Genomic DNA, 25900 nt, shown 5'->3' on the forward strand with positions numbered 1-25900 from the left:
CTGCTTCTAAATAGTCCACAATGACAAGATGGCACAAAGTCATCTTATTTACGTGGAAATCAGTATGCAAAATTACATTGCTAGGTAATACTGAACTCCTCTGATGTGACAGATAACTAGCATTTGGAAACAGGCTCTTCCTGCGTTGCCTGTAAGTCTGTGCTGTTGGCCAGAGAAGGTAAAAATGGCACACACGTTCTGCTGTTTCTTAGGTGACAAATATAGTTCAAGCAATTTGTGGTCATTAATAACTAAAACATTTTTACTTCTTCAAAAGCTTGAGCAGCTCTTCTCTTAAATGAGTGCTTGTAAACAAATATGTTCCTACAGTTTGTGTCTATTTAGTTATCTCTTATCTAGAAAGAAGAACTGTGTAGAGAAACTGCTTGTATGGGGAAACCTAATAACTCCCATCTGTTTTTTTTTTTTAAGCTTTCATACTTTAGTGCTGTTAGTACAATAAAAGCCTTGAGCCTTAATCAAATAATCAAAACCTAGAGCTTCATAACTATATATGTTAGTATTATATTTGTAGCGGCTACGATTTCCCTCCTCTGACTACCTCTGTGTCATGTTAAGTGCTATACTCTTGTCAGTAAAGAAATACTGAATCTTGGTAGAACAGAATGTATGTTCTCTTGTTTGATCAGATTGATTGATTTGATTTTTCAACCTAAATGGAGCTACTTTACTTCCGAGGCTTTTTAACAGAATACTGTTTTATGAGGAAAGTAGGTTTTAAAGCCATTCAGCAATGAATCCCTGCTACAAGTTCCACGTGCAGGAGCATCTTGAAAGTAGTTGTTTCTTCAGAACATGGACAAGTCATAGGTTAGCACCTGTGTCTGATGTTAAAACAAACTTAAGAAGAGAAAAAATCCTTTTTTAATCTCTTGAACTATACATACATACATTTAATTTATCAACTACTTTGTCCTAGGTAAGTGATCAAATTGACCACTTGTGAAATTTCCTGAGGTAACATTTTGTGGTAATTATAAATACAAATACTTGTTTGTATAGGACTATATTCATGGTAGATAATATGAAAAATACATAAAACTTGAAGAATCACTGTTATAGAGAATTAAATATATTATTATTTTAAGGTTCGGTTTGGTTGTATGTTACAGAACTACATTAATGCATCTTAGTAATCATCTACCCTCTGAGATGTGGTAACTTGCTCTGGATGTTCATAGACTACCAAGCCTTCAAAATGTGACACATTAGCTTAGTGTCCTACTTTTGTATTTCCAAGCAGGAGATGCAAGGTTACATTCTCAATGCAACAATCTGAGCAGTTTGAACCGAAAGGCATTCCACTGTGAATTCACATCTGCATCATGGAGAATTGTTTTCTGTAATACTACTTCACAATGAAAACTCAGCCTTGGGACTTCTGATAACTTCAAAAACCTGTCTCTTTTAGCCAAGGAAAGATTATGAAATTTGTAGTTGATTTCTGATATTGTCAGTATGAAGTAACAACAACAATAGTTGATTTCCAGATGTCTTCTGGTACAGAATACCTTTTCTGCACAAATACCTTTATTTTAACAAGAGCTTGATAAAGACCTATACAAAGATTGTTTTATTTCTGTTCAACCTTGACTGCCAAAGCTGTGAATGCTTTCATGTGGAACTATTCATGCTTTGAGAAAGTTCTATGCTAGAATTCACAAAACTATCTTGTCATAATAGCCAACTTGATTTTTACATGGAGGAGCTAATCTGTACCTGCTGTTCTTGCAGGGATATTTCTCACCTCTGTATTATGGGATGATAAATAATATAAGACTGTTGTCTTGTATCATGCAAGCATCAGGGCTTTAAAAACTCCTATTTAGTAGTGATGTTTATGAAGAATTCTGAATGTTATGTAATGCCATTTTTAAAAAAAAAATGTAGTTAGATCAACAATAATATTCTGGATTAAAGTAGGGAACAAATATGATTTTGTTGCAGTTTGGCAACTGAAACAAAATGATATAGTCAGTTCTACCTTACATGCCCCTGTCATGTGTTGTTTGTGACTCATTTCATTCTACAACTGGCTCTATTGTTCTGCAGAACACAACAGTATGAAGTGGTGCCAATTGAAATGCAAGAAACAAGTATCGCATTGTTAGGAGAAAAAAACATCTTTCTAGAAGACACTCATGACTTCATCTTTAGAGAGATAAGATGAAATTGTTCTTCCAAGAGTAGTTTCTCTTGTTTCTGATGAGGATGGAAAGTACAAACTTATGTTTAAACTCTGATTTTAACCATTCCAATTTTAACTTCATCCCTACGTATAACTGCAGATATAACAACTCTTAATGAAGGGGAGGTGGGTCACGCTATGTTTTTATGATTAGAAGCTTCTTTATTCCTCTGATAGCACTGCTGGTGGAGTAAAACGCTAAAATAATGGTATAAAAGACAACTACTTAAAGTAGTTATAAAGTATAAAACATAACTACTTATGTTACTTCAGTCTTGTGCTGCAAAGGAAGAATCTTATCTCTGCTCTGCCTTTTCCTAGGCATTTTAGAGTTTTGATCAGAAACAGTCTTTCTGAGGTGGATGCTGAGGTGAGTTTATCTTGAATATTCCCTTAGAATTTATCAAGTATGTATATCTCTAAAGATTTACCAGAGTGTTGACAATTTTAAATAGTAATTGCTTGATTTTCTGTTAATTATTGCTTGCATAATTGCTGGTTTTAGTTTGACGCAACTGGTGGCTGGCAAAGGATGGTTAAGCTGGCTTTCAAGTAACAAAGGTGTCTGCCCAGTGTCAAAAAACTAACAGAATATGAGTGTGTCCAATACTGTTAATGCTCATGTATGAAAGATGGTTAGCTTCCAGGGTTGTTTTTTTAGTTTTTGGTGATTTTTCAATAGCTGTAAATAAATGCTTTAAGAAGGGAAGCTGTGAAAATGACCAGTCTGCCTGGAAGTAAGGCTACTCGTAGAAGGGCTGGGGACCTGCTTCTGGGACCTGGAATGTTAGGTACTATCTATTTCTTGTATATCAGTTCTTGCATCTGTCAGGTGTTATTGGATGTGTCGGAAATGTTCTTTGTGTTGTGAAACAAGCAACAGTGGTTAAAGTGTTCACTAAACACTTGGTATTGGTTTTGCTTTTCAGTATACACCGGACTGGAGGATTTAGGCTGTTATGTGGGAATGCAGATAAGGTGCTACAGCAGAGCTGGGCATAAGGAAAATATCTTTGTGGCTTGATTTTTAAATCTTGTTTTAGTACTGTAAAAGAATATTTTAATGTCTCTGCATAATTTTTAAGTCTTTTATAAGTTGCTGGAGCCTGTCCCAGTGTTGTTGATGCTTGTTATTATCTGTATAGATGACTCTTTATCCAGTTTCCTTGAGTGGGTTTTCAGTGTGTTTAATACACATGGTTACAGTTACTGCCTTCTCATAACATGTTGGTAGATGCATCTTAAAGTATCAGTTGGACAGCACTATTACCTAGTGAAGCTCAACAGATTTGAGCAAGAAAAACATTATTTCTTGTATAATGAATGACTGCTACCTAAGAAGGAAACTGGTATGGTAAAGGAAATACTTGCCTCAAAGTGAAGTATAACATTCAAATGTTATATATTGGAATATTGTGTTACCAAGAGAGCTGAAGATTCAAGTCCTATTAAATTGCATTTCAGTATGGATGATTTTCACTAATATTCAATGCAACTATAAATTCGTATCCTTGTCCTGATACATGAAAGTTATGCAAGATAAATCTTCGGTACTTGACAGGATGCATATAACATTAAATAAATAAATAAAATTTCAAACAGCTGAATTATCTTAAAATTACTGCTAAAAATGCTTTCTACGTTTGTTCTTAAAACAACCTTCTCTCCTCCAGAATAACATGCCTACAGTAGTTAATTTTTAAGGAAGCTAGATTTAAGATGTATTAAAAACATTAATTAGTAGTGTTCTAATCTGTTCTGACTTTCATAGTTTTTTGTTTTTTTTTTTAATAAATACAACATTTTTCAGCCTGTGTGTCAATGTTTATAGACTCAAAAGACCATATACTTCTGATCTTTAGTTCTGATCTTGGGAGGTATAATGCCATTACACAGCAAGATCTTTTCTAAGAAAAAAAGGTAGTGTACAACATCTTGGGATGAAAACTGTAAATACCTACAAGTATTATCACAAGGAACACATGAAACAGAACAAATCTTTCCACTTTAACATTTATTTCTTCTATTAGAAAACTCATTACGCTGCAGTAACTTAATTCCTTCAGAATTCTCTAAAAGAGACATAACTGTGTGGTGATATCTTCTGTTACTTGAAAACAGAGTTGTGGAAAGACTACTGAAATCTAGACATAATATGTACATGAGAATACCATCTGGTAGAAGCAAATCCCCTGGGAAAAGGAAGCTCTCTGTAGAGCTATGTGAAAATACATTTGGAATAAATAGCAGGGCAAGTAACAATGGAGTTGAATGGACAGAGTCCAGATGTGCATTTGCAACATAAATCTCTGAATAAATTATAATTAGAATATGTAGGCCAAATAAATGCTGAGTCGAGCTTATTACCATTCTTGTCACTAAATATAAATGTTTCCTTTTCTTTCTATGCATCCAGTTATGCTATTTATCCTGCTTCATCTATTGTCTCAATCTCACAAGCTCTGAAGTTATGATGTTGCGTTATCATAGAGCTCACCTTTGAGCACTTGAAATTGTACCTTAAAAAAAAAAAGGATAATTCTTCTGTATTTCTGTGAAATGATTGAATACTGAGGAAAAGAAGGAGTAAAAAGAGAGAAAGGAGGAAACACCAAGCTTCTTATTTCTAATCCCAAGCATGATTCACAAGCATGTAAGAAAATCTAAACTTCATTTTGAGTTTGTAATAAAAATATTTATCTATTTAAATAACAGAAGGAATGACAGAAGTGATATGGGAGTCCTATACTTAAGAGCTATCTGTCTGTGGTTAGCTGTAACCAATGTGGCAGTGTGTTATAGCTCTGACTATCTCTTCACATTTGTAAAATGAGCTGTGAATAAGGAAGGAAGGAACTGCAAAATTTCCTTTCTGTAAGGTGCTTTTTCACGTTCTGTCTTAAATGCCCTTTGCAGCTTTGGAACAGGAGTGGATATGTCAGGATCTTTCATATCCCTGCATGTGAAGGCACAAAGCGTCTGTTCAGCCTCTCAGTATGATAAGAAATATAAGAAATAACAAAAGACATGATCCTGAATATCAGCCTAGTGAGGTATACATATTTTGTTGTTGTTGTTTCTTAGTTTCAGGAAAAAATAACTTTTTTTTTTGTAATGGTGTTCAAAGATAGAATTAAAATTCATGAAGTTTCCATGCCTGCAAGCAAGTGGGTGCAGAGGGGAGAATAGAGGGAAATAAATTGGTCGTTCATACATTTTTTTTTAATGTAGTTCTTGTTGTTTGAGACGTAAGTTTTCATGATGAAACTTCTGTTTTTGTGGGTGTAATTTCCCTGCCTTCTCTTTCTCCTTTGCTACTCTTTCTCAGAAATACCAAGTTAATATTTTACTTTTTTGGGTTTGTTTGTTTTTTTAATAATAAGATATTTGTGTGATTGGACAAATATGTATGAAATTTCTGACCTATCCTTCCATCTTATCTCGCTCCAAAAGTTAAAGATAGAAGTGATAGTTTGTCAATGTCTCTGCCATAGCAATATATTTTCTATTTATGGAGTTAATTTCCTTCTGGAATATTTGTTTCTTTTAACTATAAAAGCTAATGTGGGGAAAACCCATTAACACTTCTGTCTTGACTGGTGAATGTGTGTAGCATGAAGATCTCTTATGACTTTATCTCCAGTTTTATTATCTATGTAGGCAGTAACTTTGGTCCTCGTCTTTTATTTCCTTCTTCTTAAGGGTAAATGACAACATCTACCTGTTGCATGTTTGTTTGTTTCAAAGTAGTTATGCCAATACTATCCTTGATCTCCTATGTCACTTTGATGTCAATGCCTTACAAGGAAAAACTTGGTGTTGCAGTTTTGATTGAAATTACTAATTTAAGTTATTACTGTTGTCAGTTGCTGAACAAACTTGGTCATTTTTCAGTTCTCCCTCTGTGATAAGGAAGGGAAGCATTATTCCATTTTTACCGGTGAAGCCACTGGAAGTGACCTACCAGTGTCAGCTAAAACCACATTGTTTACTAAATCTCACCTTTAAGTGTCTAATGGAATTTTTGTTCTCCCAAATACTCTTCAAAGTAGAAGTGAATCCTACATGTTAGGGAGACTTCTCTGTTCCTGGTATATATAAACGGGGTGGAATTTTTCTAGTTTGATATCAGGAACCAGTAAGATTATTTCTTAGTAGGGTGCCAAGATAAGGAATGTTGTGTAGAAGCAATTGTAAATTGTTAAACTTTACGATGGTTGCTGTTTCTGAAAGCCTGAACATTCTTTCTCTTTAAGAGAACCACTCAGCATAAAAAACCTTTTTGAAGTAAGTGTTCTTGTATATGTTTATCTATTTATTTGGCAAAGTACATATCTCAGACACACTGCCTTTATGCTGGGAGATTTGTTCTGTGTAAATAACCATCTTGTTTAAGAAATCTATGAAGTTCCTGCTTAAAAGAGCAGGTTGTAAAGGGAAGCTCTGAGTCAAGGAAAAATGTACCCAACAAATTTCTAAGCAGCGGTTTTTGAAAACAAGCATAAAATCTTATTTTAAAAGACGTCTGAGGATTTTATTTCTGTATTTGTTTTGATCCCATCTTTTTTTTTTTTCCTCTAAGATGTTTACAAGGGGAAGAAAAGTTGAAATACTTCTGTGGTACTCTTGCATTTACTGCTCATCCTGGCTTCTGTCATGTTGCAATCTCCTCAAGGCAAGAAGAGGGAGTCTGTAGGTAGAGGAGCCCATCTATGTGGCAAAATGAAGGCCTCAAGTGGAGCTCAGGATGACTATTCTTTTTGAGCTTAAAGGGATTGACTTATTAACTTCTAATGCTTGAGGCAATGGGATACAGTAGTGCCCCCCACCAGAGTGGTTGATATTTTTATTTTATTTCTTTTATGAAAAGCTACTCTGCAAGTGCTCTGAATGGATTGCAGATTATTTCTCAAAATACTTGATTGTGAATAAGTTACCCTGGCCTTCCCTTGCTCAAGGTAAACAGATCAGGCTTCTTTCACTCTCTTTAACTTTACCCTTTAGATACTGCATCACTGAACACTTAAGTTTCTGCTGCATTTCCCAATTATTTTTTAGTCTAATTTTTGTGTTTCCTCTGAGATCAAGTTCACAGCATGTAGTGTAACAGGCATCATCTGTTACAGCTTTGTCAGTCTGCAATGTCTGGAAGCAGTATGATTTTTTTTTTTTTTTAATATATGTTTTTTTCTACTGATACGTTACTGTTACTTGGAAGAAAACAAAAAACACCAGGAAAGTTTTACTTTGCCAATTAGTTTACATGCATCATTTAACTAATGTTCAGTGTTTGTGATGTTGTGTTAACTTTGTATGGCTAAATTCAGGTGGATCTCCCAACTCCTGGAATAACCATGTGAAATATGCTTTTTTCTTTTTCCTCATGAGGAATGCACTCAACTTTCCAGCCTAGTCTCATATCTTTCAATTTAATACATAGAGAAAAAGACAGCTAAAAACAAGTAATCTAGGCCATCATAATTACTCTTTTTGTATGAATCTCTCCAAATATTTGTAAAACCTTGACTTCTAAACAAGACAAAAAGTGCATCCAAATATTTGTGAATTATTTTTGTTGTCTTTTTCATAAGTATGGGAAAAAAAGTGTGGGTGAGAAATGGAAGAAGAACAAAATGATTTCTAAATGTTGGTCTTAAGTCAGCTTTAGGCTACATTCATTTTCACAGAAACCATGAGAGAAACAAAAAAAAAAAAAAGAAAAGAAAAAAAAAAGAAAAAATCTCTGTCGCAAAGGTCACTAAAAAGATCGCAGATGGAAGTCATGGGAAACAGGAAACTCAGGAAACACTACAGTATTTTGATATTAGTCTATGAATATCAAATAGAAAGTATTTATATTCTGGTTATTCATGAGAAATGCAATAAATATGCACTATCAAGTGTGAGGAACGCTTTCCAGTGTTTTTGAAGTAAGAGAGCAAAACTGTAGTCTGCTTCTATCACAGTAGCCACTTGTGGTTAAGTTTAATCCATGAGAAAATTATTCCATTCACCTGTTCACCTGTGCCCCAGGTTTTGGATTTTTGGGACAGGTAGGGGAGAGAATGGGGGCTTTTGTATCTTTTTTGGGGGAGGGTGTATTTTTTAAGAAAACAATGCAAAAAATAATATAAGCAACTGAACCAGCAAATATTGTATTTTCCAGTGTTTTTATCTACTGCATTATTTTCAACACTCTCTATTAGATTTTTGCACCATGATACTTAAGAAATAGTGATGTTTTCTCTTAGATTTCATACTAGTAGAAAATAAGATGCTTTCCTTTGAGTTGGGAAGAAAAGATTATGCTGTGGAAATTCACACTTGAAGAAAAGCTGTTCTCTTCATTTTCTTGACTACTGAGCCATATTGCACCTGTTAATTAAACATAGGGAATGCTGTTCTGAATTTCCTCTAGCACATTAAATTCTACTCTTATATACAAAGAAATTTCAGCAAAGTGTATTGAGTGCATTCTGTATCAGTGCCTAGCCATCAGAAGATAATATATGCAGTTATTAATCTTGCTTGCAGTACAGATAGAATGCCAGTACAATGCTTTTGATGCTGGCAAAAGCTGATGCTGCCATTCAAGTATTACACGCGATGTACAGAGAGGAAGCACTGCCCACGCATGTAGGGCAAGAAGGTTAAAAGTTACTATTTAGTCAATGAAAAATCCCAGAATATTCTCAAAAATATGAATGAGCAACTTCATCTGCAAGCTGTAAACAAACTGATCATAGCAACAGGAATGCATTAAGAATTGTATTGGCATAAACTCTGCAAAGTCTGAGGCTTAAAACTGCGTAGAGTAGAAGTGAGGAAAGTAGATTTTTTGAAGTAGTATACTAGTGCAGTGATGTATCTCCAGAAGAAAACTGTAGAAAGCAAATCTTAAACTTGAAGTATCCTAGGCTGAGTAGAATACTGGGCTAACTAATAATTATGTGCAGTCCTTTGCATAAGTCATCAGTAAAGTACTGAAGACTTTGCCAGCCTTCTCTGCAACAGCTTTTCTCACTGCAGCCTTTTATTTCTTAAACCCAAATGTTGTCAGAATATAGCTTTAGTGTTTATTTTTAATTTAGAAGAGATTACAAAGACTCTAAACCCTTCATGGAGTAAGTATGCACAGTGATACTGTTAACTGTTTCCCTGTATAATATCGTTATCCACTCTTTGATGTACTCAAGCTTAGTTGTAGTGAGCACCCCTGTCCTGCACTTTTTTTCATTTTCTTCCCTACAGTTCTATAACTTGCTGAAATTAAAATACCTTTCTGCAATTAAAGTATATATATTATTCTGTTCCATAGTATAAGTATCTTTAAAAATATTTCTTGAATAGACTTTCTCAAAAAGGCTCTTATGCGTGATTCTGCAAACTCTTTAATTAGAAACACAAGGTGGCTGGACAGACTCTCCATGCTTCTTTTTTGAAAGCCCTTCGTACAAGAAAATCGGCATTTGGGCTCCTCAAAAATATCAGTACTTTCTTCCCCAGAGAGGCAGAAGAACTGACCCTACACAACCTGTACATCACTAAAACAGAGTGACAGACAACATGCCATAAACATTCTATTGAAATAAAGTCTGTAGCAGTTCCATGTAGGATTCAAGTCTTCCATGCTATCTGATGTATTCCAGCTTAGAAAATAAAGAAAAATGTTAGACATTTTGCATGTTTTTATATGGATGTATATGCAATTCCTCTTCTGATTGAAAGGGGAAGGGAATGGTTAAATGCCCCTGAACAACGATTCTACTCAAATTTGTTTGACAGAGTTAGTCTCTGTTTACAGCTTGTAGATGAAATGTACTTTCCAATAACTCCAGTATTTTTTGTCATTAACTGAAGCATTCATTGTTTTTATGCTGTTGCAGATATTGTTAAACACTGATGATGTTTCTGCAACACAATACCTGTAAATCAAACCAACATTCACAGAAAAAATATTCTATAAAATTTAATTTCCTCTACCAAAGAATACATTCCATTTACAAAGTGCTACAACTTAACGTGATTAAAGAACATCTATACAAGGAGACTTGTATCTGTTAATCACTGGCTATCAAAGATCAAAAGTGTTACTGAAAGTTTGGCTATCCAACAGTAACAAGGGAGCTGCATGCAATTTTTTCCTTAAAAAACAATACCTGTGCTGTTTGAGGTCACTTTTCTACAAAGTAATCTGTAAAGTAGATGAAAAACAGTTAGTAATTTAATACAAACAATGCACAAACCAGAAGGTGAAATAGTATTTCAACTGCATAGTAAATCAATAAAAGAAGGTCTTAAGTAAAATCAATCTGTTAAGTCAGAATAATTAAGTTCTCAGATCTACTGGGGTGCAATTACTTTATACAAAAAGCAGAATCAAAGTACTGATGTGAAGATTTTGCTCTCAGAGCTATGGGAAGTAGTCTTAATGTTTCTACATATAATTGAGAAAAGAACAAGGTTAATTTAGGTAAACAGCTTGCATTTTTTTGGCTGTTTTAAAGTAAGAGTAAAATGATAAACTAGTGTCATATCAATTTAAGATTTTTATCAGCAAGGTTAAACTTATACTTCTGGAATATAATCAATACTTCTGAACCTTTCTTTTTCAGTTAGAAAAATACTATAGATAAAATTATTTCTGATACAACTGTACTTCGTTTATGCGTGCTCAATATATCGAACTTGTAACAAAAGCTCTTGTACAGACCAGCAGACCACTTCATTTAGCCAATGTAAAACCATTATTTACTATTGTTTTGTTCAATCTGATCTTGAAGCTTTTTAGGCAAGACTGCCGAGTCTGTCTTTACTGGTAGATCCACAACAGACTTTAGAAAACGCTTCTTCCTGCAGATTAAACCCCTTCCTTGCCATATGATCTGCTCTAATGGGATGGGATGAGAATGATGGGAACAAATTATTCCTTTTTTTGTCTGTTCTGGCTTTTGACTAGCTCAATATGTTCTCATCCCTCTCTGCTATTACTTCTGCCCTTTAAGTAACTGTACATTCTTTCTACTTCTCTTGAAATAAAATCCTAAAATTCTACTCTAGGTAAAGGTCGTTACCTGCTATTCAGGTTATGTTCATGTTTGAACTTTCTAGTATGCATTTATTATTTTGGTTTGTCTTATAAGTACCTCAAATTCTTGTGCTGTGTCCTTATTGAAACAGTTTCAAAAGAAGATGCAGTAAACACGTAGACCACTTTGTGACTTGCTGGTTAGGGCAGTTGCATATAGTTGGGAAATGAAATAAAAGGTAGGGGAGCTGATTTGTCTTCCATACTTTGAATCAATGCTGAATCAGAGGAATTCATAAAGAAATCTGAGACTCTCAGTACCTGTAGTGAGGCAGCAAACGGGAAAAGTTGAGAGGCGCTTCAGTATTTTAGGGAAGGAAACATCTATTTTCTTGGCCCAATTTCACATTTTGGAAGAGCTAGCTAGGAACATTCACAACCATGTCCTCAACTGAACATCTGTGAATAAGTAAAGAAGCAATTCTAGAGGCCTATAGGGAATTTTAGTTCTATTAATACTATGTTGCTTCCTTTAGAGGTTTTCCTGATTTAAACATTACCCAAAATTGAGGGTGTCAGTTTTTTTCAATTTGGGTATCTTAAAATCTATCGAGTTCTATTTTTAACTTGGTTTTGATGATTTTAGATCTAGACATAAGCTGTGCTTTATTTTGCTTTTTATAATCTACAAATGAGATGAGAAAAATGCTGGATGATTTAGCTTCACTAAAATGGTTGGTTCAACAGTGGAACACTTATTCAGCCTTTGTCACATTCAGTGCTGTAACCTTGTCAGAAATGTCTCTTCCGGTAGCCGTGTAAGTCTGCTGTCATATGTTTGTCTGCCTTATGTGACCACATGTACTCTCCAGGTTTTCTTTTTTTTTTTTTTTTTTGCTCATAGATCTTAATAATGACCATAAGCATTACCATTCTCAATCACAGAGCTTGTAGGAAGCTAGCTTTGATGTTATTGAGTTAGTTAACATATTACAGGGTACCTTCATTAGATCTGTGCTGCCACTGGACAGGGGAAATTAGTGGTTGCCAGTGGGCTGATGTACATCTGCTTTTCAGGCAGCTCATCATTTATGATTATGATATAATAAAATACAAGTTTTAAAGTATGAATCTGTACATTAAAGTACAATTTTGAGTTTAAAGTATGAATGTGCATTTTAAACTATGATTTTGAGTTTCTGGTTCTCAGATAATATGTTTAAAATTGCTAACCATACCAGTCATGCCAGTATGTTACACCCATACAGACTAGATAAGTGATTTTCTCATATTTGTTTTCTTTAATATGTGTGTACACACACATTTACAATTCTCCTGTAAAGCATAATGCAATTTTCAGTCTTTTTGCCTAAGTATTACCATATAGAAAATATTTTATTCCGCATCACTGAATAGATGTAAGTGTACTTACTTCCTGTGTCTCACCCTAATCATCTAAAACCTTGTGACAGCAAATGTAGAGTGCCTTTTCTGCAGCAGTATTCTTTGAACAGAAAGATTCCCTAGTGAATTCATTATTAGACAGAAGTCCCACCCCTATGAAACTGCTGTAGACACATAACAGGATTACTGCTCAAGAGTTTACAAGCGTGCAAGTAAAATTGCTCCAGTCAGAAGCAGGCATCTTTTACTAAGGTAGGAGAATGATCTTTTATACATCTTGTAACAAAACAAGAAAGCATTTCCAATTAATTTTTCTTTAAATAAAATTACTTCAGATATTACAGTGTCAATTCAGCTTCTATGAAGAAACATGGTGTTTTAAAAACTCTATAAATACCTTTACTTAAAAAAAAAGATCTTGTTATAGTTAGTATATTTCCAATTCAAGCTACTAATAGATGTGAAGGTTGTTTTACTGTTGGAAAAAAGGAGGGTTCAGAAACATAAAAATTCTAGAAATGGCTTTTGTACCTCAGATGTTGATTTTTATGATTTTGAGAGAATACTTAAGATTTTCCTGTTTAGTATTACTTCCCCAGTATTTATTTTTATCTTGTAGTTTCACAGTTAACAGAATGGATATGAGAATTTTCAGTTTTAAGTCCTTACTCATAATTTACCTTGAAGAAATACATATAATATCTGCCTGTGTTTTGAGAATAGTATTTTGTTATACATATAAAAAGGGCTTGATACAAATTTTCTAACTTTCTTTATCAGCTAATGTAGGATGTATTCATGTAAATCTAAGACAATAAATTATCTGGATCTAATAACCTAATGGCAAGCAGCCCTCAAAATGTAGAGCTGCCTAATCGATGTGGTGACAAATGAAATGATCTGTGGCCTTCAATGTTGAAAGCTAATTGAATGATCACACAGCATTTTTTTTTTAAACAGCTGCTCATATATTCCTAATGGATAGCTTGGTTTTATTCTTCCTTAAAGTAATTGCACATTCATCCTTAATTGAAATTCCCCGGTTTTATCTAGCACATTGCTTTTAGACAGGGCAAGGGTCTTTGGCTTTTATACTTTGGAGGTTTATGTTGTCGATGTGATGTATAGAGCATCTACTTGTAACTGTAAGTGAATAAAAAATCATTTTAACCTGCACTTAAAATGTTCTCCTACTGAAAAATTCTGAAAGCTGAGTTAGAGAGTGCTGGGAAATCTCAGTCTATGAAATGTACTCCCTGTTTTGGGTACTGCTTGCTGTGTAAGGAAATATAACAATTTAATTTTGTCAGACTGGTTTCTTTATGTACCTAATCAGCTACAGCATAAATTACTTCATTGACAGATACATAGACAAGTCTATGTAATGAAATCTAGACACGTATAAGTCAATTTTATTATTATGACTGAGACATGCAAATTGTTATAGCAATTATTAATGTTCATGTGATCCATGTCTCCAAAAAGTTTGGAAGGACTACTGCCATTCCTGTACTTCTCCAGCTGCTATGTTTCTGAGGGCAGTGATTAGGAGCATCTTCATTTTCAGCTGCTAACCCTGTTCGCTCACTAATCAGTGGGAGCCCATATCTGTCATACAATCTTGGTCCATGTCCTGTTTCTTCATGGCTCCCCCAGCAGCAACCATTTTGAAAGTCTAAATTTAACTTTTTCTCAGAGTGGAGAAAGGAGGGAAACAAATGAAAAATAAGGAAATAAGGAAAATTCCAAGTAAGGAAAGACTGCTCTATAGATGGAGTCACTAATTCCTGTTCAAATGGTTGCACAACCAGTATCCAGTGAAATGCAAAGTTATACAAATGAGAGATAGCAAGGAACTGCATGCTGCTGGTGGTCCAGCCCCGTTTGTTATGCAAAGTTGGATAGGCATTGGTTGATAATGAAGAAGCAGAAGATGCCATGAATAGAAAAATATGTGAATGTCTGCCCAAAACAGATACAATTTTAATATAGAGAATAAGACTAAGAAATAGATTTGAACTGCCTAGAATGAAGTGGTCACTTGCATCAGAAAGCAGTAAAGCTGCAGAATTGCAGAGTGCTTATGTCAAATTTGGATGCATTTACATGAGTTAAAAGTTGGTGGTACTTACTGCTGTGATACCATGGGCTCTTTCCTGAAGACACAGTCTTGGGTGCAAGTTAATTACTATGCTTTCCGCATTTTTCCTCAGTGTCTCTTGAAGGTGTGGTGGGGATTGTCTTGGTGGCAAACACACTTTGCAGCTATCAGTGCAACCTTGACAGTCTTAGCTTCACCCTTGAAGCTCTACACCACTTCCATATCAACCTGAATGTGCTGTGGTTCAGAATGTGCAGTGGAGTAAAGTGTGTGCCAGACAGCCTGATGGGCAGATAGGCTTTGATGCTTGTGGGTTTTAGTGTTCATTTATGCTAAAACCAGAAAAAAACAGTTCATTCATGTCCACTAAAAGTGTCATATGCTACGGCTCTTTGATAAAACAAACCATTTTCTTTATCAATTTAAAGGTTCAATAGGAAAGCAAATGTTGATAAGGACTTAGTAACTGTTTCTCTTGCAACACCCAGTAACCAAGTTCAGTTCAGAATGTGGCTATCGGTACTGGAATTTTGACTGTGTTCTGGGGGTGTATGAATTTAAGGTTTTTAAAAATATACAACTCAATATTACAATTGCCAGATCTGGCTCTCATCTCATAGGCTCACGATCAAAGTCCTATTGTGTTTGAGCTACTTAGTTTCAGAGAGGCACTGAATCACACAGTAGTATGTACCGCATTCTCCTCTGGTATTTGACAGTAACTGGGCTCTCTCTTAGTATATTAAACAAGTGGTTAACTTGATTTCTTAGTTATATGGTTTTTGACCTATTCAACACTGATATGGCTGCCTGATAGCTTTAGCAGTCTTTATCCCATGTGCTTTGTCCATTGCAAAAATTGTTTCATTTTTCCAAGAGCTGCTCCTCCATGGGCCCTTTAGCTAATTCTGCTGTGCTCCAGTGCTTAACACAGATGTGAATTGAGCAGTTTTTCTCCATTCCTGTTTCTTGGAAAAAAAGCATTGGGAATATTTATCTCATGACAATGTAGTGGAATCCCTGGAAAGACAACAATGAACAATGACCCATTCTTTACTTTTCATTCTTGAATGTCATCCATATTCAAAAGTTGTCAAAAGTTTCCACGTCATTTGCTATGTTCTCTTACTTTTTTCCATTCTTCCCTGTGGAACAAAACAGACTGTGCACAAGTGCAGTGCCTTGCATGGTTTGAACTAGAAGGGGGTTTCCAGAGTGGGGAACAGAAGGGGACAAAAAACAAAAGCCAAAGGAAGTCTTTCTTTTGTATCCACAGATGAAGTTATCCCACATATTGATACTTATTTTTTGTGGTTAAAACTTGATTTCCTATATGTATTCTTCCACATCCTCCCCTGTCCTTTGCTCCAGCCAAAAAGCAGTCTCACTGTATAGCGAAAAGATGAGTTCTGTAACTTCCTGAGAGGTATGCAGAATGCAGACACTGCGTATGGGGAGAGAGAAATCATTTCACTCTTTCCATGCTTGACAACAAAGAACCCGAATATTCTGAATACCATTTATATTTCTAAAATTACCATACAAGCTTTTCCCAGGACTCAACTGTTGTAAGGAAAATAAATTAGGATTATTAGTAGGTATTACCTTCTTATTAAATGTGTGTGTGTGTGTATATATATATATTATATATATATATATACACACATATATATTATTATATATATAATATATATATTATATTTGTATATAAAATAATATATATTATATATAAAACAATTCTTTCTGGACTATCATCTTGCTTCAATTTATTGTTTGCCACCTTATTGTTGTCCTTCACTTGATTAATCTTTAGGTAGAATATAATTCAATTGCATATATTAGAAATGATATTACTTGCAAATGCAATAATTTGGTCTGGAAGTCTCTAGCCAACTAGTAGCTAACTTCAAGTAAATCTGCACAAGCTGCATTTACTCTATTGCTGTCATTTCAGTGTGGAGCATTTTACCATTTTTTTGTTTGTTTGTTTCTTTTCCCATACCTGATTTTCTTTTACGTTTAAAACAGATTCTACCTTTGAAATGCAATGGAGTTTCTCAAATAGAAAATGTCTCATAATGCCATAATATGGGTTGTAACATAGAAGAGCATGAAATAGTAGCATGGCATGTAGTTAAAGCATAATTTGGGGAATTCTCCTTTTTTGAAAGTGAAAATTTGCAATAAAAACATGTTTATGTAATTTACTATTGCAGGTAGAACCATAAATGGGCAGTAGGGAAAAAAACAAAAACAGGGATTTCACCAGCTTTCCTCCTATAGCAGGTACCTCCTTGCAGTGATCCTTGTCTAACAAAAGCTAACTTCATACTAGTTAGTCTGAAGTAGTAGTACTGAAGAATTTCCGCTTAAGCAAACTCCTTTCTGTCATAAAACCATTAATATGGTACAAATATGTGCACATAGATTGGGGCTCAACATATTGCAAGTACAACCAAAGAAAATCTTTTCTTACCCTCAGATGGAATGGCTTATTCTTCTATTATATATGGATTTATTTTCATTGAAAATTAACTGACCAGGAGAATGTGATTTGCAACAAGATTTAAAATTTGATTTTCTTAATAATCATGTGCAAGCTAATAATGTACTAACATCCAAAGTTTCATTAATCCTTGTAGGTAATACAGATGTTTAAATTGATGTGCCTTTGCAGGCTTACAGCCAGTTGTATGCTATTAAAAACATACACAAATGTACTGAGATTTTTAGTTTGTTTTCACAGTGTAAATATTAGCTTAGCAAAGTATAAAGCCTTGAACTTCAGATATCTCCTTGAAGGCATTCAAGGCCAGGTTGGATGGAAACCTGGTCAGCCTGTTCTATTGGGTAACAACTCTGCCCATGGCAGGAAGGTAGAAACTTGATGGCCTTTAAGGTCTTTTCCAACCCTAGCAATTCTATGATTCGGATATTTCCATGGAAAATTGATTACACATTACATGTTAGTCATGTAATGTCTCATATTTTATTATGTTGGTACCTGCTGTCAGAGGTGAATGTTGGTGGTATGGCAGTAGAGCCTCCCTACAGTATTCCTTTTCTTTTTACTGCCATGTGACAGATGGCAGCAGAGGGGCAGTCTGACAACATGGCATCTGACATGGAAGTGCAGAAGAAGAAAAGGTGTGAAATTGAATTGCTCCATGTGGAATAAATGGCACCCACTGACATTCATTGATGCTTTCTGAATGTTTATGGAGACCAGCCAGTGGATGTCAAAACAGTAAATCAGTGGGTGGTGCGTTTTAGCAGTGGCGACAGCAACAGTGGATCACCTTTGCTGGTGCAGATCTGTAGAAGTGCAGCAGGCAGGCTTTTGTTCATGCATGGTGAAAATGCATAGCTCATGATGGTGACAGCGGGAAAACTGTTTTGTAGCTAAGAATTGGCTCTATCAAATAGTCTTATTGTGCTCTTTGTACCTGTAGTTTTCATGGAAATAAATAGGAGACAATACTTTTAGAGCTACATACATATATGCTAATTTTGGTATAAGTGTTTACATAAAGTAAGAATTATTCTGTAGTCTTTTGAAATGTGAAGATATCTCTGAAATGCCATTCTACTTAAGTGACACTTTAGTAAATAGTTCTTTTGAAAGGGTAGTTAAATGATGTGTCACAGTCTGTATTGATGAATGTAGGAGCATTAAGCTACCTATTCCTTATGTATATAATAATGTTTTTTTTATGTATTTGCTGTGTTTCACCTTTGTTTTTATTTACTTATAGCTTCCTTCTGGAAAAATATCCTAACAATTTTAACAGTAAGCTTTACAGAATAACTCTGGAAAATATTTCTAGACTGTTAATTCTATTTAGACTTCCCCAGTGCACCTGAGTTATCCCTCAGAGCTACTTAGAATACCCCAGCTTTATCTGAGCTTACATTGTTTCAACTGAGAGCTCTACTGAAATCAGCAGAAGTCACACAGATATAGTTATGTATTTCTGAGCAAGATCTCTGATACTGTGAGTTTGTGCCTGTATTTCGTATCAGTGGAAGAGCTTGATCTCAGACGGACACTCAGAGGTTCTAAGGATGCCCCATCTGTCTAGAAAGACTATAACTCCAAAAGGAATATTTATCTCCTGGAGAGTTTCAGATTCCTTTTGTCATTGAGAAGAGCAGTAGATACCTACATGTAAGCAAATGAACCTTGAGTGGTTTTCTGTAAATGAACACATCTGCCAGCTTTGTTCAAAAATTCAGGTGGCACTGTGCCTCAAACTCAGTTTCCTATGTTGGATTTTTAAAAGAAAGGCCTCCAAAAGTATTAATGTAAACATAACTTACAATTTCCACTCTGTAATAGTTGTTGACTACAGAACAACAATCTTGACTTCTACAGCTATGTATAAGATTAGGAGATTGCGGTTTGAAAATTTTGTGTTATAATTTACATATAATTTACATATCTTGCATTTGCCAGTCGTGTTATTTATGAGATTTATCCAACACAGTTACTGGATTTTACTTGAGAGATCTGTAGCACAGTATAGGATTACTGCTGGCACTTTCTTACATTGAGATTTTAGTACTCAGATCTTCCTTCAAAGTTTTTCTGCTGGCTCAGTTTGGTTCTGGACTTTGATCAGGCTGAGTGGTTGATGGTTTGGGCAGGCAGCTAAATTTCCAATGTTACATAGGCATTTCTGACCATTACTGAAGAAATATTTTTGGTCAGCTGTCTGCTCTTGCTACTTCCATTTTCACCTAAGCTTGAGCTTCAAGTACTCTGTCCCTTTGAGTGCCTGTCTCACCTCTGAATCCTAAGACTGTGATCTGTGGAGTTGGCTAGTAACTAGTACTGATCTCTACTTCTATAGTACCTCTGGCTGAAAAATATGACTATCAATTTCATTAAGAAATATTTATATATTAATAATTCCTCAAGTCAAAAGCAGATTCCAGCCTTTGAGTTTGGAATTCTTGATATCTAAATTGTTCTAAGACTCTAGAGCACCTAGCATTTGCAGCCACTGAGAAACAGCTGGGAGGGACTTCTGTAGTTATTCTCTTGTATGATGGAATAAGAAGATAACATTTAGCTGAGTTGAGTATTTCAAGTGTAGGAAAAGGATTTTGACATGAGTAAAACAGTAGTAAGATTGATTTGATTACTGAAATAAATAAAGAAGGAAAATAATATGCCATTAAGATACTGCATAGATTTTTGTCTATTCCCCTTGATGTCAAGACACAGATCTGACAAAAAAGAGGATTTTGTTTTTCTTTCTCATGCCAAGAGTCATCAAGTAAATCTTTGTCAGGTAAATCTCAAGTTTGCAGTAAAGCACTTCCTGTAAAAAGCATCCAATTAGCCTACTTATGTCACTTAGTACTCTGTGCTTTAGCATTCTTTGACTGTAGATTAGTTTCTGTGCTCTAATCCCTGCCATTAATATTCACTCACCATAAGCTTGCTTTGCTATGCATTATTTATCAAGTTTAGAAAGTGATATAACAAGTTCTAACTGGGAAACAGAAAAAAATATTGTCCAAAAGTGCTTTTAACCTAAACAACCCACACACTGAAGAAGAAACATGAAAAAATACTATTAAAAATAAGGCAACTGAGTATATACATACTAACGTCATGCTGCTTGCATACTTTTTATGTTTCCTTAAATTTTAACAGGAGTTGTAGAAATAAACTTTCAAACATACCGAAGAGAGTCTTCCCTATGCAAAGGGGAATCAAACAACTAGCAGTTAAAGAGGTCCTTATAGATACTTCTATAGGTTGCTGGCTAGAATGCAATTGGATCCTATAACTAATGAACGTAAATCACTAATGTAAATCAATTAGTTGGTCATTGCTTTTAGTCACAAAATTGTATTCTTTGTTTTGACGATATATCATTGACAAATTGTATTTGTTTTGACAATATATCTGAAATTTGTAATATATAAAAAGATAATAAAATCTTATATTTTAATGAAGAGTATTTTGACTTGGTAAAGGAACAGAAGCATGCAAAGTTCTCTTGGGAAACAGAAGCTTTTGCAAGCATACTGTCCAAGAATAGTTACTAGTTGGAGAGAACATGTCAAAGCTGTTCAAGTTAACATGTTTTGGAGGTTAAAATTCAGAACTTAGCAGTTATGAAAACACAAGGAAACAAATGTAGGACTACACCCCTATGTACTTCATTTAAATTATGTGTTAGCCTCCCTCCAGAAGACCAGACACAAAGTGAAAAAAAATTGCTTCCTTTGTGAGTGTGATTTAAAGGTGAAATATTTGATTATTCAGCCAGATGTGTCTAATCCAACTAAATGGATTACCAGTGGGTTTGTTGTATCAAGTATCTATTTTATGCTAACAGCAAGCTGGATGCATGAATTTCGAAAGGCACTTTAGAATAATTATTTGATTAATTTTTGTTCATATCACAAGGAGTCTTGTGGCTATAATGAATATCTATGTATTCATATGTACATTTTGGCATCGGCACATAAAAAATAAAGACAAGGTGATTTGTAGTAATCAGTCTGGGTTCATCAAGGGCAAGTTATACCTGACAAACTTGGTGGCCTTTTATGATGGAGTTACAGCATCAGTGGATAAAGAAAGAGCAACTGATATCATCTACCTGGAATTGTGCAAAGCATTTGATACTGTTATGCATGACATCCTGGTCACCAAATTGGAGAAAAATGGATTTGATGGATAAAGCACACTCTGGATAAGGAATTGTCTGAATGCTTGCACTTGGAGAGTTGCTGTCAACAGCTCAGTGTCCGAGTGGAGGCTGGTGATGTGTGGCATTCCTCAGGGATTAATATTTGTACTGATGTTATTTAACATCTTTGTAGGTAATGTGGACAGTGGGATTGAGTGCACCCTCAGCAAGTTTGCAGATTACATGCTAGAGTTAAGGGATGCTATCCAGAGCGACTTGGTCAGTCTTGAGAGGTGGACCCATGCCAACCTCATTCAGTTCAACAAGACCAAGTGCAAGGTCCTGCACCTGGGTCAGAGCAATCCCAAGCACAGATAGGGGTTGGATGGAGAATGGCTTGAAAGCAGCCCTGAGGAGAAGGATTTGGGAGTGTCAGTTGATGAAAGATTCAACATGAGCCAGCAACGTGTGCTTGCAACCCAGAAGGCCAGGCCTATCCTGGGTTGCATCAAGACAAGTGTGACCAGCATGTCGAGGGAGGTGATTCTGCCCCTCTATCTGCTCTCATGAGAACCCACCTGAAGTGTTGCGTCCAGTTCTGGAGCCCCTGCAGAAGAAAGATGTGAAGTTATGAGAGAAATTCCAGAAGAGGTTCACAGAGATGATCAGAGAGCTAGACCACCTCCCCTATGAAGACAGGCTGAAGGAACTGGGGCTCTTCAGCCTCGAGAAGAGAAGGCTCTGAGGAGATGTTATAGCAGCCTTCCAGTGCCTGAAGGGGGCCTACAGGAAAGCTGGGGAGGGACTTTTTAGAAGGGCATGTAGCAACAGGACAAGAGGAAATGGTTTTCAACTGGGAGAGGATAGATTTAGACTGGATATTAGGAAGAAATTCTTTATTGTGAGGGTGGTGAAATACTGGCATGTGTTTCCCAGTGACGTTGTGAATGCCCCCTCCCTGGAAGCATTCAAGGCCAGGCTGGATGGGACTTTGAGCAACCTGGTGTAGAGGGAGGTGTCCCTGCCTATAGCAGGTGGATTGGAACTAGATGATCTTAAGAGTCCCTTCCAACCCAAACCATTCCATTCTATGATATAAGCAGAGACCAAAAGATGTGACCTTGCAGGTATGTGGGTAGAACTCAGGATCTGGCGTTAAACACCTTGAAAAACAGATATTTAAATATTTGAGAAATTTGTTCAGGAGGAGCTATCGCAGTTGGGTTTAAGGTATAACTGGTGAAGGCATAATCTTACCATTCCTAGGAACAGCCTAACAATTAGAACAGTAAACTAAGAAGTTGCATATTTGTGTTCTGTTCTGTCTCATATATTTGCTTTGAGTTAAAAATATTTTTGCCATTCAGAATATCTGGCACTTGGGATTTAAGCAGAAATACATGATTTGGAGAAAGTGAATAACTTTTTCTGGTCATTAGTTAAGCTTTAACCTCCTATAGGAATATCTTAAAGCTGATGTAATGCATGAGTTGAGGGAAATTATAAATTGTTGGAGGATATTGTCATAGACTTATCCACAGTTGTGGTTTAAGAATACATTTAATGTTGACTTTAAAAAGCTGGTTGATTTCTATGAGTCATTTTTAGGGCACTTCATATTTGTATAAAAGCGAATTTAAATTTTACTGACTGATTTCTCTGCAAGAGAACAGTTTGCTTTCTTTAGCAACTCATATTTACTATTTTGTGGATTGATAATGTAATATGTATCCCTAAAACATCTGTTTTTGAAATCATAAAATTAGGTTGGATTTCTTTGTACCTGCTGGTTAAATACACTAACAAATGAAGTAAAGCATTATGACAATATACTGTCAGACCTTTTAACTAATCAAGAAATTAAAAGGTTTTTGATATTTCATTTACAAAGATGTTCTGTGCAGAAACTCACCTTATTGTATTCCTACAGTAAAACATCTGCTTTAAAGGTGTGTGAAACTTCTTTAAATACAGTGTTTAGTGCTTCAGCTGTTCAAAATCCAAAGTTTTAAAAGATTTAGATATATCATCATGGAACACAAATGAAAACAAACTAGTAATGCCTGGAAATGAAAGACTTCATGCTTCCTTTGTGCTCTGCAGTGCACCCAGTGAATCCGTCATGATTTCCAAGCATTAAACTCCAGGTTTTGTGTAAAATATATTCTGTTACTATGTTCTTTTTATTTGTTCTAAAGCATGCTTTATTTCTTCCCTGTGACATTGCCTTTCTTAACAACAATGCTAGAAATAAAATAGGAGGAGAGATGCTGTGCCTGGACTGGAATCAGCCTCTGATGATAGAAGCCCTACTTATTGAATTTTTTTTTTAATATATATTTCTACAATTCTCTCAGCATCTACCTCTGTCATAATGGTAAATGTTATACTGTGGTATAAGAGACCAAATTCTGCTCCTTCTCTTTTCATCTCTGCAACATCTCACATAATAGCAAGTTTCTGTCTCTGTTCATAGCTGGCAGCCTGGAAAATTTGATATTCTATGTTTATTTTCATCATGGTATGCTTAAAAATAATTGTAGTCTCAATGATGAGGAGGTGTTTGACTCAGCATTTGAGGGGAAAATACTTTGCCCCATCCAATGCAGTGTTCAGCACTGTTCTGGATGTAGAAGGGTTAAGCAGCATGCCTGGGAAGATGATGAGTATTGGTTTCAATGCTGTTTCCAATTAGGTTTGAGAAAGAATTGTATACAAGAAAAACAGTCAAGGGCAATGGGGAGCTGCTTTAGAAGAAAGAACAGATGGAGAAGATGACTCCAGGTGATTGATATAATAACCTAGAGGAAATAACACAGGAGAAAGCAAAGCACTTTAATCAATATTTTGCATGTATTTTTGCTGTGCTTTCTATGCATGGACAGCATCATTCTATGGAACATCTGACATGGTGCAGTTCTGTCTGTACCTGCACAAATTCTGGGTGAGGAAATGTGGTTGACTGAAGTCACTTCAGCATTAGCATTTGTTGGATAGCAAAATAAAGAGGGCTTTTCTTACTCCATTATGTATGGAGTATGGCCAAGCTACGAATTCAAGCAAAACCTTTCTTAAAATAAATAAATGTATCTTCTAACTTTAACCCCTCCCCCCCCCCCCAAAAAAAAAACCAAAACAAACAACAACAAAAAAAAACCATAGAGCTAGTTTCTGCTGTCTATCTCTGCTCTACTAAAAGCCACTCAATAGACTAGAGCTGAATAGATAAAAGGGTAAGTTGTGATGATTTAATTCCAGCAAGTTAAAGGGTGTGGAACATGGAAGTATAGGAGTGGGCTATTCTGCTCCCCAGCAGCATGGGGGACAAAATGAGAAAACTTGTGAGCTGAGATAAAAACAATAAGCAAGGCTGAGGGCACAAGCAAAGCAAAATAAGGAATTCACTTATTAATTCCCATCAGTGGGCAGATGTTCAGTCACTTCCTGGAAAGCAGGGCCTCGGCACACATATAGGTTACTTGGGAAGAAAAACACCATAACCACAGAAGTCCACCCTTCTTTCTCCTTTCCTTAAGTCTTTATTCCTGAGCACATCATAAAGCATGGACTATCCCTTTGGCCAGGGCAGTTGTCCCAGCTGTATCCACTCCCAAATGTTTGCGCGCCTTCACGTTACTCAGTTTCAAGGCAGAGTGGGAAAAAGAGAGAAACTAAGTGCTGTGCAAGCACTGCTCAGCAACAACAACAAAAACCCACTGTGTTGTTAACTCAGTTTTAGTCACAAAACCATAGCACACCAACAGAAAGATGGCTATGAGGAAAAACAACTCTCAGCTAGACTCACAACAGGAGGTTTTTGGGGTTTATTGTTTCCTTTTTTCCTTTTTTCTTTTTTTTCCTTAAGTCTCACTTGAAAAATATAAGTAGCTGGTATGTTGAGGGGTAACATCTCTGGGCAGGAGGGCTGACAGAAGCTACAGAGTTTCCTAATGTGAAACGAATGGGGAGTTCTATGCTGCATTATATGTGAGGCAATAGTAGATATGATGGATGGCTGTTCCTTGATAAAGTAATTCTCTAACATCTGCTTTATGTAAAGATGTTCTACACTGCCAAATAAAGATGAAAGCTAAGGCAGAGAGAGCTACCTCGGTGCTCATCTGATGTAAGGTGATAAAATAATCACCATGAATTATTCTCGGTTTAACAATTTTCTCCTCAGCCTGAAGATGTCACACAGCAATTTCCTACCTGTGAGACAGACTACAAGCAATATATTGCTTTCCATATGCTTTTGATCTCTGATGCAGTAAATTTTGTGCATAGTCTGACTGTCTTTGTAGGCTATTGATACAGCACCAGACAGCTTGCCTGTATTGCCTAACTTTTCATTGACAAGAATTTTGTCCTGGGAAAGGAAAATAGGGAATGGATTTTTGTACTTTTACTTGCAAACTCAGGTTGAAAGAAACAGAACTATTTCACTAAGTAGTTCAGCTTCAACAGAAGTCTTCAAGGGTTTTGAAGTAGACAGTGTGTTCTAC

General features: G+C 35.7%; 1 protein-coding gene across 4 annotated transcripts in view; it reads left to right on the plus strand.

Annotated features, from left to right (window-relative positions):
- Window positions 1-2214: 2214 nt before the first annotated feature.
- DLC1 (DLC1 Rho GTPase activating protein) overlaps window positions 2215-25900 on the plus strand; it is a 260198-nt gene continuing 236512 nt past the window's right edge. For 3 of the 4 annotated variants that reach the window (XM_420693.8, XM_046940464.1, XM_040699460.2), the window contains exons 1-2: window positions 2215-2335; window positions 2531-2579. The gene's annotated coding sequence lies outside the window, so the exon portion shown is untranslated. Of the gene's footprint in view, window positions 2419-2530; window positions 2580-25900 lie in introns of all 4 variants that reach the window. The other variant, XM_046940463.1, reaches the window with a different exon arrangement.

Source organism: Gallus gallus, chromosome 4 (genome assembly GCF_016699485.2).
Source record: "Gallus gallus isolate bGalGal1 chromosome 4, bGalGal1.mat.broiler.GRCg7b, whole genome shotgun sequence".
Taxonomy (NCBI): Eukaryota; Metazoa; Chordata; class Aves; order Galliformes; family Phasianidae; genus Gallus; species Gallus gallus.